The following is an 18790-nucleotide window of genomic DNA, read 5'->3' as shown; positions in this document are numbered from 1 at the left end:
AGGCCTCACCAGTACTTTATAAAGTCTCAACATTACATCCTTGCTTTTATATTCTAGTCCTCTTGAAAATAATACTAGCATTGCATTTGCTTTCCTTACCAGAAACACAACCTACAAATTAAGCTCTAGGGAATCCTGCAGAAGGATTCCCAAGTCCCTTTGTGTCTCAGTTTTTCTATTTTCTCTCCATTTAGAAAATAGTCAATCTTTTCATTTCTTTTACCAAAGTGAATATTCATACACTTCCTGACACTGTATTCCACCTGCCATTTCTTTGCCCATTCTCCTAATCCATCTAAGTCCTTCTGTCCCCTCTTTACTGCCTCAAAACTACCCACCCTTCCACTTATCTTCATATTGTCTGCTAACTTTGCAACAAAGCCATCAATTCCATCATCCAAATGTAAAAAGAATCGATCCCAACACAGACCACTGTGAAACACCACTAGTCATTGGCAGACAGTCAGAAAAAGCTCCTTTTATTCTCACTCTTTCCACTGCTTTACCCATGCTAGAATATTTCCTGTACTACCATGGGCTCATAACTTCTTAAGCAGCCTCATGTCTGGCACCTTGTCGAAGGCCTTCTGAAAGTCCAAGCATACAACATCAATCGATTATCCTTTGTCTATTCTGCTTGTTATTTCTTCAAAGAGTTCCAACAGATTTGTTAGGCAAGATTTTCCCTTGAGGAAACTATGGTGACTATAGCCTAATTTAACATATGCCTCAAAGTACCTTGACACTTCATCCTTAATAATCGACTTCAACATCTTCCCAACCATTGAGGTCAGACTAACTGGCCTATAGTTTCGTTTCTTCTGCCTCCCTCTCTTCTCAAAGAGTGAAATGACATCTGCAATTTTCCAGTTGTCCAGAACATTTCCAGAATCTAGTGATTCTTGAAAGATCATTACTAATGCCTCCACAATCTCTTCAGCCACCTCTTCCAGAACCCTGGTGTGTACACCATCTGGTCCAAGTGACTTATCTATCTTCAGACCTTTCAGTTTCCCAAGAACCTTCTCTCTAGTTATGTTAACTTCACACACTTCATGATCCTTGAAACCTGGAACTTCCACTATACTGCTGGTGTCTTCTGCAGTGAAGATTGATGCAAAATACTTATTCAGTTTGTCCGTCATTGAGACCTCGTCAGCATTGTTTTCCAGTGGTCCAATATTGCCTCTCTTTTACACTTTATGGATCTGCAGAAACTTCTGGAATCCTCTTTATTACTGGCTAGCTTACTTTTGTATTCCATCTTTACCTTCTTAATGACTTTTATAGTTCCCTTCTATTGGTTTATTAAAAGCTTCCCAATCCTCTAACTTCCCATTAGTTTTTGCTCTATTATATGCCCTCTCTTTGGCTTTTATGTTGGCTTTGACTTCTCTTTTAGCCACGGTTGTGTCATCTTTCCTTCAGAATACTTTTTCCTCTTTGGGACGTATATATTCTGTGAATTACTTCCAGAAATTCCAGTCACTGCTGCTCTGCTGTCATCCCTGCGAGTACTAAAGTTTCCAATGAATTCTGGCCAACTCCTCTCTCATGCCTCTGTAATTTCCTTTACTCTATTGTTACATTGATACATCTGGCTTTAGCTTCTCCTTCTCAAATTTCAGAGTAAATTTGATCATACTATAGTCACTTGCTCCTAAGGGTTCTTTTACTTTAAGGTCTCTAATTAATTCTGGTGCATTGCACAACACCCAGCCCAGAATAGCTGATTCCCTAGTGGGCTCAACTACGAGCTGCTCAACAAAGCCATCTCATACGCAATCAAGAAATTCCCCCTCCTGCAATCCAGCACCAACCTGATTTTCCCAATCTACCAGCATATTGAAATCTCCCATGGCTATTGTAACATTGCACTTTGGCATGCATTTTCTATCTTCTGTTGTAATTTGTAGGCCACATCCTTACTACTGTTTGAGGGTCTGTATACAACTCCCATCAGGGTCTCTTTACCCTTGCAGTTCCTTAGCTCCATCCACAATGATTCAACACCTTCCGACCCTATGTCAGCTCTTTCTAATGATTTGGTTTCATTTTTTTTTACCAACAGAGCAATGCTAACCTCTGCCTACCTGCCTGTCCTTTCAAGACAATGTGTATCCTTGTATATTAAGCTCCCAGCTATAATCTTCCTTCGGCCATGATTCAGTGATGCCTACAACCTCATACTTGCCAATCTGCAACTGTGCTGCAATTTCATCTACCTTATTCTGTATACTCTGAGCATTCAAATATAACACCTTCAGTCTTACATTTATTCTTTTTGATTTATCTGTCTTTTATGTTGCAACTCATCCTGTGACTGCAATTTTGCCCTATCAACAGCCTCCCCTCACTACACCGAAGTTGCTGGTGAACGCAGCAGGCCAGGCAGCATCTCTAGGAAGAGGTACAGTCGACGGTTCGGGCCGAGACCCTTCATCAGGACGTCTCGGCCCGAAACGTTGACTGTACCTCTTCCTAGAGATGCTGCCTGGCCTGCTGCATTCACCAGCAACTTTGATGTGCGTTGCATGAATTTCCAGCATCTGCAGAATTCCTCGTGTTTGCCCCTCACTACACATTGCCTCTGTTTGCAAACCAGCTGCCTCATCTTCAGCACTATTATCTGCCTTTCCTATGATAGTTCTTGCATTGAAATGTAGGCAGCTCAGGACTCCAGTTGCACCATGCTCAACCATTTGATTCCTAACTTTGTCTGAGGTCTTACCAACATCTGCCTCTATAACCTCTCCACTAACTGTTCTGGCACTCTGATTTCCACACACTACCCCCCCCACCCCACCCCCCGCAACTCTAGTTTAAACCCCACTATGCAGCATTAACAAATGTACCAGCTAGGATATTAGCCTCTCTTTAGTTCAGGTGCAAACCATCCCTTCTGTACAGGTTTGACCTTCCCTGGAAGAAAGCCCAATGATCCAAAAATATTCTGACGTCTCTCCTACACCAACTCCTTAGCCATGGTTTAAACTGTATATTCTTCCTAGTTTTGGCCTCACTAGCACATGGTATTGGTAGCAATCCTGAGATCACAACCCTGGAGGTTCTGCCCTTTAACTTAGCACCTAACTCCTTGAACTCCCCTTGCATAACCTCATCACTCATCCTATCCATGTCATTGGTACCTACTCGGACCACAACTTCTGGCTGTTCACCCTCCTCCTTCAGAATACTGAGGACTCGATCCAAGATATTCCAGACCCTGGCATCCAGGAGGCAACATACCATCTGGGACTCTCATTCCTGCCCATAGAACCTCCTGTCTGTTCCCTAACTAACAAATTCCCTATCACCACACAGCGCCTCTTTTCTCCCTTCCTTTCTGAGTCACACAGACAAACTCAGTGCCAGAGGCCCGAACACCATGACTTTCCTTTGTTAGGTCACCTCCCACTCCCCCCGACAGTATATACCTGTCCTTGATGGGGATGGGTACTCTGCACTGGCACCTTAACCTCTTTCCCCTTGCCGTCACCCAGTCCCCTGTGTCCTGCACCTTGGCTGTAACTACCTTTCTATATGTCCTATCTATAAGACATAGGATCAGAACTAGGCCATACAGCCCACCGAGTCTGCTCCGCCATTCAATCCCTGATCCCACTCAACCCCATACACCTGCCTTCTCTCCATATCGTTTGATGCCCTGACCAATCAGTAAATTGTCAACTTCCACTTTAAGTATACCCACGGTCTTGGCCTCCACAGTAGTCTGTGGCAGAGCATTCCAGAAATTCACTACCCTCTAGCTCAAAAAATTCCTCCTTACCTCTGCTTTAAAAGATTGCCTCTCAGTTTTGAGGCTGTGCCCTCTAGTTCTGGATACCCGCACTGTAAGAAACATCCTCTCCACATCTACCTTATCTAGTCTTTTCAACATGCGGTAGTTCTCAATGAGATCCCCCACATTCTTCTAAATTCCAGTGAGTACAAGCCCAAGGCTGCCAAATGCTCCTCATATGTTAACCCTTCATTCCCAGAATCATTCTTGTGAACCTCCTCTGAACCCTCTCAAATCCTTTCTGAGATATGGGGCACAAAACTGTTGACAATACTCCAAGTGCAGCCTAACTAATGTCTTATAAAGCCTCAGCATTATCTCACAAACACAAGGAAATCAGCAGATGCTGGAAATTCAAGCAACACACACAAAATGCTGGTGGAACGCAGCAGGCCAGACAGCATCCATAGGAAGAAGCACAGTCGACGTTTTGGGCTGAAACCCTTCGTCAGGAAGGGTCCACCAGCATTTTGTGTGTGTTGTCAGCATTATCTCTCTGCCTTTATATTCCATTCCCTTTGAAATAAATGCCAACATTGAATATGTCTTCTTTACCACAGATTCAACCTGTAAATTAACCTTCTGGGAGTCTTCCACAAGCACTCCCAGTCCCTCTGCACCTCTGATGTTTGAATTTTCTCCCCATTTAGATAATAGTCTGTACTATTGTTCCTTTTACCAAAAAGCATTACCATACATTTCTCAACACTGTACTCCATCTGCCACTTTCTTACCCATTCTTCCAATTTGTCTAAGTCCTGCTGCAATCGCTTTGCTTCCTCAGCACTACCAACCCTTCCGACTATCTTCGTAGCATCCACAAACTTTTCTAAAAAGGCAGTTCTCCAAGTAGCAGTCCCAATACTGACCCCTGAGGAACACCAGTGGTCACTGTCTATCACTGGCCTCCTGACGGATTCGGAGTTCATCCAGTTCCAACTCCAACTCTAACGCGGAGTGTTAGAAGCTGCAGACGAATGCATGCAGCTGAATCCATCCTGGTGAAGGGTCTCGGCCCGAAACGGCGACTGTACTCTTTTCCATAGATGCTGCCTGGACTGCTGAGCTTCTCCAGCCTTTTATGTGGGATGTTGAGAGCACTTCATGCCATTGTAGTCATCACAGATACTGGAGGTCTCCCTGCCTGGCCTCTCTACTATCCTTGCTGAGCAGATATAAAGAAGGGAAGGAAAAATACTTAATTTTGAGCTTTTCTATCCTTTGCTTTCTCTGACTAAGTGTCTAAGAGCTAAAGCCTTGAGATCTCCACTGAAAAGCCAGCCGCTGTGATGATTGCCCCTGCCTTGCTAATCGATCACAAATGTGGATTGGCCGCTGCTCAAAGCTCTTTTTGACTGTACCGATCTGCTGCTGCCTTTTGTAGTCTGGCAGTGGACGTGACTGAAGTCCCCTCCTCTCCAAACTTCCAATGTCCCGACTGGCTGTTGGTCAAAGCTCTTTTTTGCTGTACTGACTTGTTGCTGCCTTTTGTACTTGGGCGGTGGACCTGACTGAAGTCTCCTCTTCTCAAAAACCTCTTGATTTTGATTCCTGACTTTGTATATAGGCTTATCATCATCTTTCCCCGCACCCATTCCACTATCAGCCCTGACATTTTGGTTCCCATCCTACAGCAAATCTAGTATTAGCATTCCGACCACTCCCCCCCACAGAGCAGCATTAGCAAAGCTTCCCACAGGGATATGAGACCCCCCTCCCCCCATTCCTTGGAAGAGTGCCTATGATCCAAACATTTGAGGCTCTCCCTCCTTCACTGTCACATGTTAAACTGTATTATCTTCTTACTTATGGCTTCAGTGGCACGTCACATGGATAACAATCCTGAGATCATCATCCTAGAATTCTTGTCCCTTAACTTGGCACCCAACTCCCTGGAACCATCTTGCAAGATCGTGTCGCCCTTCCTGCCTATGACCTCTGGCTGATCACCGTTTCCCTTAAAATGCTATGGATCCTTGAAATATCTGACCCTGGCACATGGGAGGCAACATACCATCCAGGAATTTTGTTCTTGTCTACAGAGTCTGTTCCACTAATTAATAACTGTTCCCCTATGACTACTATTCGCCTCTTCTTTCCCCTTCCCTTCTGAGTCACAAAGCCAGACAGTGCCAGGGACTTGACTGCTGTGGCTTTCCTCTGCTAGGTCATCCCCCACCACAAATGTATCCAAAGTAATTTTTTCAAAATTTGCAGAGAGATTTAGGACAGTTAGAAGAGTGGGCTGAAAGATGGCAGATGCAGTTTAATGCTGAAAAATGTGAGGTGCTACATTTTGGTAGAACTAATCAAAATAGGACATACATGGTAAATGGTAGGGCGTTAAAGAATGCTTTACAACAGAGGGATCTAGGAATAATGGTGCAAAGTTCCCTGAAGATGGAATCTCATGTGGATAGGGTGGTGAAGAAAGCTTTTGGTTTGTTGGCCTTTATTAATCAGAGCATTGAGTATAGGAGTTGGGATGTAATGCTGAATTTGTATAAGGCATTGGTAAGGCCAAATCTGGAGCACTGTGTACAGTTCTGGTCACCGAATTATAGGAAGGATGTCAATAAAATTGAGAGAGTACAGAGGAGGTCTACTAAAATGTTGCCTGGGTTTCATCTCCTAAGTTACAGAGAAAGGTTGAACAAGTTAGGTCTTTATTCTTTGGAGCGTAGAAGGTTGAGGGGAGACTTGATAGAGGTGTTTAAAATTATGAGGGGGATTGATAGAGTTGACGTGGTTAGACTTTTTCTATTGAGGGTGGGGAAGAGTCAAACAAGAGGGCATGGGTTGAGAATTAGAGGACAAAAGTTTAGGAGTAACATGAGGGGGAACTTCTTTACTCAGAGAGTGGTAGCTGTGTGGAATGAGTTTCCAGCAGAAGTGGATGAGGCAGGTTCGATGTTGTCATTTAAAGTTAAATTGAACAGCTATATGGACAGGAAAGGAACGGAGGGTTATGGGCTGAGTGCAGGTCGGTGGGAATAGGATAGGGTAAGAGTTTGGCATGGACTAGAAGGGCCGAGATGGCCTGTTTCCGTGCTGTAATTGTTATATGGTTATATGGTAATATACTTATTATTCACAGGAATGGCCACAGGGGTACCTTGTACTAGCTGCTCACTCCTTCCTCTCTCCTGACAATCACCCAGTTACCTGTGTCTCGCAACTTAGGTGCAATTACTTCCCTGAACTCCTCAGCTTTCCGAATTATGCAGAGTTCATCCCGCTCCAGTCCCCGAACATGGTCCGTAAAAAGCTGCAGTTGGATGCACTTCTTGCAGATGTAGTCAGCAGGAACACTGGAGATATCTCTGTCTTCCCACATTCTGCAAGAGGAGCATTCCACTCTCCTGCCTGGCATTCCCACTGCTCTATTTGCACAATAAGATAGAATCTTACTTTGGTTTCTGCCTCTTGACCAAAAGCCTCCAGCTCTCCATTCTAACAGTGGCCCACTCCCACAATGGCCACTAAGCTTAAATCCAACTTCTTTTTATTGGTTCTTGTCATATCAAATTACCCAATGAGCTCAAGCACCCTAAACATCTCAACTGCCTTCATTAAATCTTGTGCTCATTCACAATCTCACGTCCGCCAAAACTTATGCAACAGTTGTTAGACTATATGTTGAATACAGGATACAGGATACAGAATTAGTTACAACATTACAGGGAAGAAGTGATTACACTGGACAATGTGTGGAGAATTAGGACTGGAAAATTGTGGCCATGAGGAAAGATTAGATAGGACAGGATTTTTTTTAAACTGTAAAAGCTGAGGGGAGATCAGTGCATAAAAAAGTCCAGCTAGAGTAAAATATGAGGGATTTATATTTCTTAGCAGAAGGATTAAAAGCTACAGGTCAAAAACTTAAATTACTTTAAAGACTGGAAGGGAGATGTGGAGGCAAACTAAAATCACTCAGTGTGCTAGGGATCTGGAATTGACTGCTGGTAGTGTGGTAGAGGGATGAACCCTCGTCACACTTAAGGCCAATTTATACTTGTGCGTCAAATCGACGCCGTAGGTACGGCATAGCCGCATACCCTACGCCATAGCCTGACGCGCACCTCCCCAAAAATGTAACTATGCGTCACGGCGTCGCAGACCGCAACAACTGTGATTGCTCTGTTTTGTAGCATCGCATTTCCTCCTACACTGCAATAGCTTTCCATTGGGTGACTGAAGGGCAGGGAAGGAACTCTGGCTGCAATGCTTTCCATAAAGCTTTACAGACCTCCGAAATTATGGAGGACCCTGTGCTTGACGCCAGTTTGTAGCTAGCTGCTACAGCCTGTTGACTTCCACCTGAAGCTAAAACTCGAATGGTGATTGCCAGTCTCTGAGTATACTGTGTGTACACTGATGCAAAATAAATGGTGGAGACGATGAACCAAATCGTCAAATCTACCTGCCGACATCCGAAAATATTTGAACTGCATTTCCTCGTCCATGTCTCTCAGTGGCGAGACAAGCACAGAAAATTCAACCTCCTTCAATTTCAGTCGCCATTGTTTGAAGTTTGAGTTTCTTCGTGTTGAGTTTCAACATGAAGAAACTCAACACAGTGGCACAGAAACCCCACCGCCAACTAGTGTTTTGGTGGTGAATTGCAGAGCGACGCAGACACACCAACGCACAAGTATAAATGCTGACAATAGCATAGGCCACAGCGTAGGCTACTACACAGAAGTATAAATCAGCCTTTAGAAACTTCAAAAGCTGCAACCAAGTGATCAGGGGTGGGGGATAGGAATCTTAGGATTAGCACAAACATTACAGGCTTAATGTCTATTTACAATTTTGTATATTTTCAACAGTTCTGTAAAGATATCAAACAGAGTCTGAACCTTTCAATCTTTCTGTGTTTTTATAGGACTTCCCCAGTTTATGAATGCTCAACTGATGGATACCGGTACATATGAATGAATTCCCATAATAATATTAAATTTTAAAGTTGAAGCATGTACATATATTTGTTCCTGCAAGTGGCAGAATTTGTTTCTTCTATCTCTCTATTTTTGGTAATTGTTCTTAATAGTCTTATGTGTTTTTAATGCCATTTATCAGAATATTGTGCAGGTATGGTTACATTTTACTTGATTTTTTTTGTAATTTCTGGTTAATCAACAAAATTCACTTATGAACATTTGTGAAAACAAAATTTTTTCATTATTCAGATACAATTATACTACAATTAAATTTATTCATGGTATTTAAAATTGAAAGAATATCAAAGGTATTGCAAGGTATCACAGGGTTGCCAGACGCTACAGGAATTTACACAAGTATAATGTTATTCTCACTTTCAAAGTATGCATAAAAAGTGTTGAGCTCATCAGGGAGTGAAGCTTTACAGGCATTTATGATACTAGTTTCTTCTTGTAGGAAGTAATGGCATGCAAACTGTGCCTCAAATGACGTGTATCTGCTTGCATTTCTAACTTTACTTGGAATTGCTGTATTGCTCTTACTATAGCTTTCCATGCATTGCACCTGGACCTCTTATAGACTTCTGTATCACTGACCAGTCTTGAATGCCACAGATCTAGCCCTCAGCAGACTGTGAATATCCTGGTTCATTCATGGCTTCTGGTTTGGGTATGTCTAGCATGTTCTTGAAGGCACACACTTATCCATATGGGTCTTAATAAGGTTGGTGACAACTGTGGCATATTCATTCAGAATGAAGATGAGTCCCTGAATATGATCCAATCCACTGATTTAAAGCAGTCCTGTAAGTATTCCTCCACTTCCCTTGATCATAGCTTTGCAGTTCACACCACTATTGCAGTGGTCCTCCATGGGAGTAGAAGTACAGACAGGTGATCGGATGACACAGTGGGTGCTCTTAATAGTGGTTTAACAATGGTCAAGTGTGTTGGTTCTTTTGGTTCATCAGATGCTAGTTTGTCAGATACTTCTTCAAGCCGGCCTGCGCGAAGATCCCTGACATGATTGGGAAGGCATTGGAAAGATGCACTAACTCATGACAGCTAACATAGTGATCAGCTCCTCCAGTGCCAGCTTGACATTATTCCACAGATCTTCAGCAATTTCCATCTTTTCTTAAAGATTTATCTCATTCAAACTATACTTTGAAAAGAGGGAATACTTGAGCTAGACTACAAGGTGCTCATAAGTGCCGTTTGGGGATACATCATGTTTAAGCATGAACTTGTGGGAGCTATGGCTAACTTTATATCTTGTTAGTTGTGGTGCCTGGGGGGGAGATGTGATGGGGAAATAAAAAAGCAAACAAGCAGAAACAAATCAGAAGAGGATTCCTTTGAAAGATATGGAGAAATGACTCAGGAAATGAAAGAAGACATGTCAGCTCATGAAGAGGTGAGAGTGCGGCTAAAAGGTACAGATATAGGAAAGTTAAGGATTTCCCATGTGAAGGACTAAGAGGCAATGCTAGGGAAGGGAGGATTTAAGGAAAATGTAAGAAAAATCTAACACTTTTAATATTCAGAATATTCAATGTTGATTCCAGGATGAGAAACAGGTTGCCACATGTTTGTTATATTTGCTGTAATGTTCGCTGGCAGCCAGCATGACCAAGTATGCAGGTTGTTGCCTGTAACAGCCCAGTGCAAAATCACCATGTGGTGATGTTCAGCCACACGGCAGCAGTTCTGACACACACTCTCATCAAAATGTCTGGCCTCTCACATGACTCACCCGGGACTTAAGATAATACCAACTTCAGGTGACTTTTCTTAAGATACTTTACTGGTGTGTAAACCTGTCATGAAGGGAAAAGTTTCATAATTTTGGACAAACATGGAAATGGTGAAGTTATGATCACAGAAACTGCTAATGCAAGTTTGTGATAGCTTTCTGGGAGCAATGGTAGGATCGATTGCTATTCAATATCCAACACTGGAGGTAGCACCAGATAAAAAAAAACCTCAGTAAATAAAAACTTTGATTTACTTACCATCAGCCTGATGCTGAAACCAGTGATTTATTCATAGGCACTACTTCAGAAGGCTACAAATCTTCAAACATTTCCATTAAATCCCAAAAATGCATTCTAATTTCCTTTCTTTTCCTTTTACAAATACAAAGGCATGACTGACAACAAGGTAATAGTTCTAAGCTCCCTGTGCTCTGTGTGAATTGTGGAATTATTGTACTCAGTCCAACACCTGGCTAGTAAATATTTGTTACAACATGGGCATTAAGTACTGTGCTATAAATCCCGGACTGCTTACAAAAATGTTTTGGATTTATGTGTTTTTTTTAAACCCTAAGTGCCCCAACCTGTTTCAGAGAAGAATTAGAAAAATATAGAATTATTAAGCAACTAAGAGGCCATTTGGCCAATCAATGCACCTTAATCCTGTTCGTTATATCTGAGATGTCAGGCTATGAGCTATATTTGATCTTGAAAAGCCAGATCAAAGTTAAAGTCCAAATAAATTTATTATCAAAGTATTTGCAAAAGAAGACAAATTGTGCAAATAAATAAATAAATAATACTGCGCCCTGAAGAAGGGCTGGCTTACTCTTTTCTGTAGCTGCAGCCTAGCCTGCTGAGTTTTTCCACCATTTTGTGTGTGTTCCTCTAACTAATACTAAAAACATGAGTTGTCCTTGAAAGTAAGTCTATAGGTTGTAGAATCAGTTCAGTTTGAAGTGAATCAAGTTATCCACATCAGTTTGGGAGCCTGACAGTTGCAGAGCAACAACTGTTCCTGAACCCGAGTGGGACCCAAGGCTCTTGTACCTCCTGTCCGATGGTAGCAGTGAGAAGACAGTAAAGGCCTGGATGGTAGGGGTCCTTGATAATGGATATTGCTTTCTTGTTGCAGCATAAATGTGCTCAATGGTGGGGAGGGCCTTTTTTGTGAAGGACTGGGCTTTATCCACCATGCCCTAGCAGTTATTTTCTGTTCTGTTTCTGAGCATTGCTGTTTCTATACCAGGCCACGTCTGCAACCAGTCTGCAGACTCTCCACTGCACATATGTAAAATTTGTCAAAGTTTTAGATGACATGCTGAATCTATGTAAACTTCTGAAGAAAGCAGAGGTGCTGTTGTGCCTTCTTGATGGTACTTATGTGCTGGTCCCAGAACAGATTCTCTGATAGAATAACATCAAGGAATTTAAAGTTACTGGCACTCTCCAACTCTGATCCTCTAATGAGGACTTGCTCATAGACCTTTGGTTTCTTCCTCTTTTAGTCGATAAGATGGCTTACTCATGCCCCTATTTCTTATGGTCTAAAGGGGTCTGGTTGAAGGACTGTTTCTTAAAAGGAGAGGTTGGCAAGATTTCCAGTGTTTATAAAAGAAAATACCCAGTCCAGGGCATAGAGATGAATTATGGCACAGAATCGGCATTCCTGTTCAATTAATGTTTTTTTTGGCAGCACATGGAATAGTATTGGGGCCTAATAGCTCCAGGGATTGGATTTCATCTGGATCCCCCCCACTTCCTCATTTTTTTTCCCGTCCTGATGAAGAGTCTCAGCCTGAAATGTTGACTGCTTACTCCTTTCCATAGATGCTGCCTGGCCTGCTGAGTTTCTCTAGCATTTTGTGTGTGTTGTGGGCATTAACCCTGTTTTCTATCTTTAAACTTGACCTTTCAAAGAAAATCACTTCACATTTTTTTGGGTTGAACTCCTTTTGCCACTTCTCTACCCAGCTCTACATCCTGTCATAACCAACAACAAATTTCTACTCTATCTACAATTCCAACAACCTTTGTGATATCTGCAATCTTACAAACACACCCCTCCACTTTCCCATTCAAGTCATTAAAAAAAATCACCAACAGCAGGGGTCCCAGAATAGATCCCTGAGCAACACTACTGGTTACTGACCAACAGGCAGAACACCACTTCTACAACCACCCTCTGTCTTCTACGGACGAGCCAGTTGTGTACCTACACAGCCAGGTGTCCTTGGATCCCTTGCCTCCTGACTTTCAGATGGCCTACTATGGAGAACTTACTAAAACCCATGTACAGCACATACACTGCTCTACCCTCATCAATGTGCTTCGTCACATCCTCAGAGTTCAATCGGACTCATGGGGCTTTCATGTGTTCAATGCTTACATTTGACTGAATACTAACAAGTGGTGAGCATCACCATGCATAGTAGGTTCCAAAATATTCTAGGTTTAATCATGATTCATAAAAACAATGCAAATTAATCATGGCTTTAATTATATTCTTAAAAAAGGTTTCTAATGGTCCAATGAAGAAAGTAGGACATAAAAGGAACAAGGCTCCAGGTAGATGGATCAGGATCCAAGATAACGTGGAAACCTTGTTTATAAGGAACAATGGTAGGGTGAACTTGGTCCACAGGGGTCTTCCAAAGATTTTTTAATGCTCCATTTCTTTCCCTGTTAAGGCCTGCAGCTCAAGATTGTGAGGTAAAGGGGACTGGGCAATCAGCAGCAAAGTGACTGTAAGGGTGGGAGTGAATGTAGGCCCCACGACAATAAAGCAGCTCGTGATAGACTGTGACAGAATGGCAGCCGGATGGTCCATTGTAATGGGGGTACACAAGCGTAATTGTGGTATTGTGCTGACATGCTAAAGAAATGCAACCGTTGTGGGAAAGAGGCAAACTGGATTTAGCTCATAGCAGCTTTAAGAAAAGGAGAAATAAGAGTAGGAATATGTGTCAATTTAATAACTCTCTTCAACATGATCATGGCCTGTCTTCCACCTCAAACACAGTTACCAGCCCTTCGCCCACAGGCAATACTCCCTCTAAGGTGAGCAATGTATGCACGTGCACATATCTTTTGCTATTAGCGCACAAAGGAATTTAAACTGCGCACAAAACATTGTCAGCCTCTACCTCATTGGCGTGTTAAATATATTTCCTGATCTAAAGAAATAACACTTCCTTTTCCAGTTTCCGATGCAGACGGTGGTGACAACTTGGAGTCTGTGATGATTTGTCTGCAGTTTTTAGAACTGGCTTACTTTTACTGCTTATAATGAAGAAATTATTGATTCACTATGTCAAATTCCAAAGAAAAAAATGGCGTGAAGCACAAAAGAACTGCTAGTTTATTTTAAGCAGAATAATGTAATGAAACAGTAGAAACTGCTACATCGAAAGCTCATGAGGTCAGGGACGTGCAGCTATGAGAAATACTTATGCACAATACAGAAACTGGCCTTCCCTGTATGTATTGTCACAATGCAAAAGTTGCTGGAGAATTTGCAAGTGAGAAGAAGGAGAGTGATACTTGGAAACATTACTTTTTAAAGCATCATTTAGCAAGCAAATCACAAATGGATAGTGTGCAAAAACTCTGGGAAGAAAGTCCTACATTGCCTGCTGCAGGATTGCTACATATATTTTGTGAGAGGGTGTGTGTATACTTGTTTGGGAGACTGTATTTTGTTTCTACATTCTAAGAAACTGTGTGGTCATAGACTTCAATAAAGAAGGAACTACAACAGGCATCTAGAAGTCAGGGGCACTGAAGTGGGGTCACTTACACTATTCTGGTCCCTTATCATACTTTGTTGTTTAGTGTCTCTCCACCTTCCTCGCTATTCTTACTCCCATCCCCAAAGCTTTTAGCAACTCCCCTCTGTCCATCTGATTCAAGCGTGAGCATTAATTGGCATCATACAATTGTCTAGAGGATGTTCCAACCTGATCCCACTACACAGGGCAGGTTAAAGGAACACATCAGGATATCTGGCTCCAGATCACTCATCTCTGTAAACTCATTTGGTGCCCCTTTCACTGCTCTTATTTTAGTTCATATTCAGAGGCAAGCTGTTTGATCGGCATGACTGGTTTTGCTTTGTGTTTATTTTCTCAGGGAAGAAGTTAAGGAATTAATAGTTCGGAACGTAGAGGAGCCTGCAACTGCATTTATAATTTTTCTTTGGTAAATAACTCAAAGTAGACAGGAAGTGTATATTAATGTTATTTTTTAGTGTTTGAGGTCAGCACTAACTTATCAGCAACCCTGCAGACCTACCACAGATTACATATGTTCTTGCTTATAACATCTTGACACATTCCTGCAGTTAAATGTCAAAGGCTATGAATCACTTGAGTGAGACACTGTGGATTGCATCCATTCACCTCATGTACTTCATTCATGTACCTACTTAAAGGACCAGCAATTTTAAAATTAAAAACAATAATAATCAAGAAGGATTGTGCCAAGTCCTGTTATGATTATGGGATGAATCAAAATCAAAAGCAGATTTATTCTTATTGACTTTTACGTATCACATTAAATTAGTTTTTTTACAGTGGCAGGGTTGATTAACATCTGTTTGAAAATGGCACTTTTAATTAATTGCACCAACCAATAATTTTAAGAAAGTAGCCAGTCACTTTATTGCCTTTGGAACGAATTTCATAACTGATAACTCAGTTGTAAATGCCAAAGAGCAAGTCAATGACATAGGGCATTAGTGAAGATGAAGGCATTTTATAAATAACCTACGGTCTTCAGGAAGGAAGAGAATCCTTTGCCTCCACAGATGCTGCTTCACCTGCAGGAGTTCCTCCAGTGATTTTTTGTTCTACAGTGCCAAGCCTGGCATGAATTTTGAATGTGAAAGAGTTTACATCTCATTTTTCAGACCACTCGAGAACACAGACAAAGTTTGCTTGCTTATTCACGTCATTGAGAACAATTCCTCCAATCCCAGGAGTCAATCTGAAACTTTGACTACACCACACTTCGGTAGGAAGGCATACTGATGGCCTCCAATATTTTGACAATTTCTAAATCCTTGATCCGAACTGGCTCCTCTTCACCACAGTCTCTTACACTCCATTCCCCTTGAGGAAGTTCTGAGAGCCCACTATTTCTCCCCTGAACAGATGCTCAGACAGTTACCTTTCACCAGCAAACTCATTCAAATGGTTAAAGAAGGGAACTCACATTGGCCCAGTTGTGCCTCTTCCTTTGTTCGGTATGTGACATAGCCTTTGTTCTAAGCTTATTTGAGAACACTTCTCCATTCTTTCACTTATACACTGATGACTTCATCAGTGCTGCAGTCTGCACGCATGCATAACTTGAAAGTGTTTTGTATTTTCTGCCAATTTCTACTATACTTTCACAGTTTGGTGGTCCCTCTCAGACATTTTCCTTTCCTTTCTACACCTTCATTACTAACATCCACAAACTCCCACAGCTACTTTGACTACTGATCCTCTCACCCTGCCTCCTATAACAAAGCCATTCCTTTTCCCCAGTTTCTTGATCTACATTGCACTTGCTTCCACTGCCAAAATACTATTGCATGGTTCCCTAATTCAATAGGTTGGACTCTTGACCTCACAATCTACCTCATTGTGATCTTGCACCTCATGCCTACCTGTACTTTACCTTCCCCGTAGCTGTTGCACTCTGTTATTGTTACACTTTGTTCTACTTCAATGCTCCATGTAATGATTTGATCTTTATGTACAGCATGCAAGACAAGCTTTTCACTGAATCTTGGTACATGTGACAATAATAAACCGATTCCAATTCAATTCAATGATAAGGCATTCCACTTTTAAATAGCCTTTTTCTTCCTGAAATGAGGCTTCCCTTCTGCCACAATGTATGGAGTTCACAAGTACATTTGCTCTCTCACCCCTCTTTCCTGGTACTGACCTTCCACCCCACCGACTTTGTAGTCAACATATTATCCTCTGCGATCTGTCAGCTCACGATCCCACCACTAGTCGCAAACCACCCCCACTCTTTCTGCACTTCGTGGCACCGTGCTCTGCTTCTGTTCCCACCCACCATTTCCTATCCCATGCACTTTCTCATGCAACCAGAGAAGAAATCAACACTAGTCTATTCACCTCTTCCCTGCTTACTATCCAGGGAGTCAAGCAATCATTCCACAGGAAGCAGCAATTACATGTCCTCCAATCTTATCAGATCTTTTCTAAGCGTAGATTGGGTGACTGCTTCGTGAAGCACCTACTCTTAGTCAGTAGCAACAACCCTGAGTTTCTGGCCATTTTAAATCCTCACCCTACTGACCTGTCTGTGGCCTACCACACTGTTACAACAAGGATTAATGCAAGCTCAAGGTTTGCTACCATTTCTTCTGCCTGGGGTGATTGCAAATTGCTGAGCTCAATATTGAATTGCCCGGTATCAAGTAATTTGCTCTTTCTTTCTACTTGTTTCAGGATCAGGCAGTTGTGTTGCCATGCTTCTCCCTCCCCCCTCTGTCATTTGTATATCCTGGTCTGTTCATGATGTTGTAGTAGGGTAAACTATACATCATCTCCCAGACTTCACACTATGAGCAAGACATAATACAGACTAAGAAACTTCACTACTTGTTTAAAAGCTGCATATAATTTTACTTTATTATCTGACATACCTTTTATTCCACCCATTGTTCTCCCCACCTTCTGTTACTAGATGGACTTGCTTCCTCTCTTTCAGTGTTCCGGTAAAGATTCTCAATCTGAAACATTTTTCTCTTTTTCTAGACACGCTGCTAAATGCTAACTTCTTCCAGCATTTCTATTTCTGCACCATAATCTTCCTGTCACCAAGGGTTTACCTACCATGTTCAGACTACTGCAATTCCATTTACCAACACCTGGTGTTCAGCCTTCTGTGTCTTTATAATTGAAGTGCTTGTCTACGCCCTCTTTAAGTGTGAGATTCTCTGCTTTCACCACCCCCTCAGACAATGGTTTCCTGATTCTCCATCACGCTCTGTATGAAAAAATTTCTCAGATCCTTTACAAGCTTTACGTTAAACCTAGTTTTAGACACTTCTGCCAAGAGGGAAAGTCTCTCACTATCTATCCTCTACATCATTTTCTGTAGCTATTTTCAGGTCTCCATCGGCATCTTCTATTGCAAGGAAAACAAAGTCAGTCAATTCAGGCTGTCTTCATAACTCATAGTTTCCAACATGGACAATGTACTGAAAAATCTCACCACTTTCTCTAGTGCAATCATATTTTTAGTGTGGCAAATGGAGCTGTACACAATATTCCAGTTGATAACGTCACACTATAAAACCCCTGCTACTTTATTTTATACCTTGGCAAATGAAGGCACACATCCTATATGTTCTTCACTACCTTATCTGCCCGTGTGTGTTGTCACCTTCAAAGACATTCTACTTGTATAGCAAGGTCTCTCTGATCCTGAGCACTCCCTAGTTACCTACCATTGATCCTTATCAGTCTTTCCACAACGCATCAGCATGCACTTATCAGGATTACATTCCACCTCTTTTGCTATGTCCATTTTACCAAAATTAATGCGGTCCTTAAAATGAGATTACTCTCTTTACTACTGACACCGCCAACTTTTATAACACTAAACATACCCCTACATTCATATCAAAGTTATTAATATACTTAACAGGAAACAAGTGTCCCAACATCCATTGTCATAGTACACCATTGGTAATAGCCTTCCATCATCACCCTCAGCACCCTATTGCCTTGGACTACATGGGCTTTAACCTTTAGTACCAGTTGTCCATGTAGGTCCTAGTCCAAGGCATTACTGAAGCCTCATTTTTCAACTTTCAGTGACTTGTGTACTAGAGCACCCAGGTGCCTCTGAACATCAGCAATCTCTCAATGGTTAAAAAAATTATTAAATATTTTTACGGTATTCTTCTATCAAAGTGAATGACCTTGCATTAAGCTACTGACACCTAAGAACATTAAATTTGAGTGCAGACATCTTGAGATCAATGTTTACATGTGGTAATCCCAGGGTCCATCAAGAATTGCCACATCACAGCCTTAAACTATCTCCACATCTTAACACCTGGGAAACATTTATAAATTGGTAACCATAACAGTGTTAACCCTTTATTAGCAATTAAGCTGTCTTCCTGGTTGACCTCCATCTATAATCTCAGCCAAACAAATGCTAACCCTTAGCTTAACTCGGAGTTATTGAGGGGAGGAAGGTAGAAAGATAACTTTGCTGGCTACATCATCCTGGAACCAATGATGAGGTCCACA

The 18790-nt window shown here is 41.9% G+C and overlaps 1 protein-coding gene across 1 annotated transcript in view; it reads right to left on the bottom strand.

Annotated features, from left to right (window-relative positions):
- Positions 1 to 18790, bottom strand: part of pdhx (pyruvate dehydrogenase complex component X) — a 236851-nt gene that overhangs the window by 33068 nt on the left and 184993 nt on the right. The window lies entirely within an intron of this gene.

The sequence above is a fragment of the Mobula birostris genome, chromosome 11 (assembly GCF_030028105.1).
Source record: "Mobula birostris isolate sMobBir1 chromosome 11, sMobBir1.hap1, whole genome shotgun sequence".
In the NCBI taxonomy this organism is placed as follows: Eukaryota; Metazoa; Chordata; class Chondrichthyes; order Myliobatiformes; family Myliobatidae; genus Mobula; species Mobula birostris.
Note: the sequence above shows the minus strand (reverse complement) of the source record. Positions and strands in the feature narration are given on the sequence as shown.